The following is a 2,500-nucleotide window of genomic DNA, read 5'->3' on the forward strand; positions in this document are numbered from 1 at the left end:
CTGAATACTCAGTACTTTATTAGACACATCAGGGGTAACATTTATATCAGATGAGAGAGCTCACACAGGAGATCTGAATACTCAGTACTTTATTAGACACATCAGGGGTAACATTTATATCAGATAAGGGAGAACACACAGGAGATCTGAATACTCAGTACTTTATTAGACACATCAGGGGTAACATTTATATCAGATGAGAGAGCTCACACAGGAGATCTGAATACTCAGTACTTTATTAGACACATCAGGGGTAACATTTATATCAGATGAGAGAGCTCACACAGGAGATCTGAATACTCAGTACTTTATTAGACACATCAGGGGGTAACATTTATATCAGATGAGGGAGCTCACACAGGAGATCTGAATACTCAGTACTTTACTAGACACATCAGGGGTAACATTTATATCAGATGAGGGAGTTCACACAGGAGGAGATCAGAATACTCAGTACTTTACTAGACACATCAGGGGTAACATTTATATCAGATGAGGGAGGACACACAGGAGATCTGAATACTCAGTACTTTATTAGACACATCAGGGGTAACATGTATATCAGATGAGGTAGCTCACACAGGAGATCTGAATGCTCAGTACTTTATTAGACACATCAGGGGTAACATTTATATCAGATGAGGGAGAACACACAGGAGATCTGAATACTCAGTACTTTATTAGACACATCAGGGGTAACATTTATATCAGATGAGGGAGGACACACAGGAGATCTGAATGCTCAGTACTTTACTAGACACATCAGGGGTAACATTTATATCAGATGAGAGAGCTCACACAAGAGATCTGAATACTCAGTACTTTACTAGACACATCAGGGGTAACATTTATATCAGATGAGGGAGCTCACACAGGAGATCTGAATACTCAGTACTTTACTAGACACATCAGGGGGTAACATTTATATCAGATGAGGTAGCTCACACAGGAGATCTGAATACTCAGTACTTTACTAGACACATCAGGTGGTAACATTTATATCAGATGAGGTAGCACACACAGGAGATCTGAATACTCAGTACTTTATAAGACACATCAGGGGTAACATTTATATCAGATGAGGGAGCTCACACAGGAGATCTGAATACTCAGTACTTTATTAGACACATCAGGGGTAACATTTATATCAGATGAGGGAGCTCACACAGTTTTAAAAGCGACACTGAACCCAATTTTATTCTTTCGTGATTCATATAGAGAATGAAATTTTAAGCAACTTTCTAATTTACTCCTATTATCAATTTTTCTTCGTTCTTTTGCTATCTTTATTTGAAAAAGAAGGCATCTAAGCTAAGGAGCCAGGCAATTTTTGGATCAATACCTTAGACCTTGTTTATTGGTGCTGTCCAATCAGCAAGGACAACCCAGGTTGTTCAACAAAAATGGGCCGGCATCTAAACTTACATTCTTGCTTTTCAAATAAAGATACCAAGAGAATGAAGAAAATTTGATAGTAGGAGTAAATTAGAAAGTTGCTTAAAATTGCCTTCTCTATCTGAATCACGAAGTAAAAAATTTGGGTTCAGTGTCCCTTTAAGGAGACAGTGTGTTTATAAATAAAAACTTAGGAGACAAAATTTAACATTTTAGAAGCTGTAGATCCCTGAATGTTTTAAGCCCTATAATAAGAGCACCTTTTTATTTTTGTCTCCTGTGTTCACTGCAGCCTTATAGGGAGTAGGAGGCTCTTGAGATTTTGCATCAAAAGGTGATATTTATAGGGGACGATTTTTTTTTAAAAAAAAAAGGAGAGAGTGCACGATTAAAAAAGGGACAGCCTACTTAAATTTTTTATTGTTTAAAAAGATAAACGCCTTTACTACCCATTCCCCAGCTTTGCACAACCAACATTGATATATTAACCTACTTTATAACCTCTAAACCTCTGCCTGTTTCTAAATCCTTGCAGGCCGCCTTTTAATTCAGTGCATTTTATTAGCTTTTCACAGCCAGATAGTACTAGTTCATGTGTGCCATATAGACCACATTGTGCTCATACACGTGGAGTTATACATGAGTCAGCACTGATTGGCTACAATGCAAGTCTGTCAAAAGCACTGAGATAAGAGGGCAGTCTGCAGAGGCTTAGATACAAGGTAATCACAGAGGTAAAACATATATTAATATAACAGTGTTGGTTCTACAAAGCAGGGGAATATGTAATAAAGGAATTAGCTATTGTTTAAACAATTAACATTTTCAAGTAGACAAACTTTTTTTTTTTTATTTAAAAACAGAATTTATGCTTACCTGATAAATTACCTTCTCCAACGGTGTGTCCGGTCCACGGCGTCATCCATTACTTGTGGGATATTCTCCTCCCCCACAGGGAAAGGCAAGGAGAGCACACAGCAAGAGCTGTCCATATAGTCCCTCCCAGGCTCCGCCCCCCCAGTCATTCGACCGACGGTTAGGAGAAAAAAAAAGGAGAAACTATAGGGTGCCGTGGTGACTGTAGTGTATAGAGAGAAATTTTTCA

General features: G+C 38.2%; 1 protein-coding gene across 2 annotated transcripts in view; it reads right to left on the minus strand.

Moving 5' to 3' along the window:
- Nucleotides 1-2,500, minus strand: part of OSBPL9 (oxysterol binding protein like 9) — a 253,106-nt gene that overhangs the window by 211,765 nt on the left and 38,841 nt on the right. The window lies entirely within an intron of this gene.

This window comes from Bombina bombina, chromosome 10 (assembly GCF_027579735.1).
Source record: "Bombina bombina isolate aBomBom1 chromosome 10, aBomBom1.pri, whole genome shotgun sequence".
NCBI classification, from domain to species: domain Eukaryota; kingdom Metazoa; phylum Chordata; class Amphibia; order Anura; family Bombinatoridae; genus Bombina; species Bombina bombina.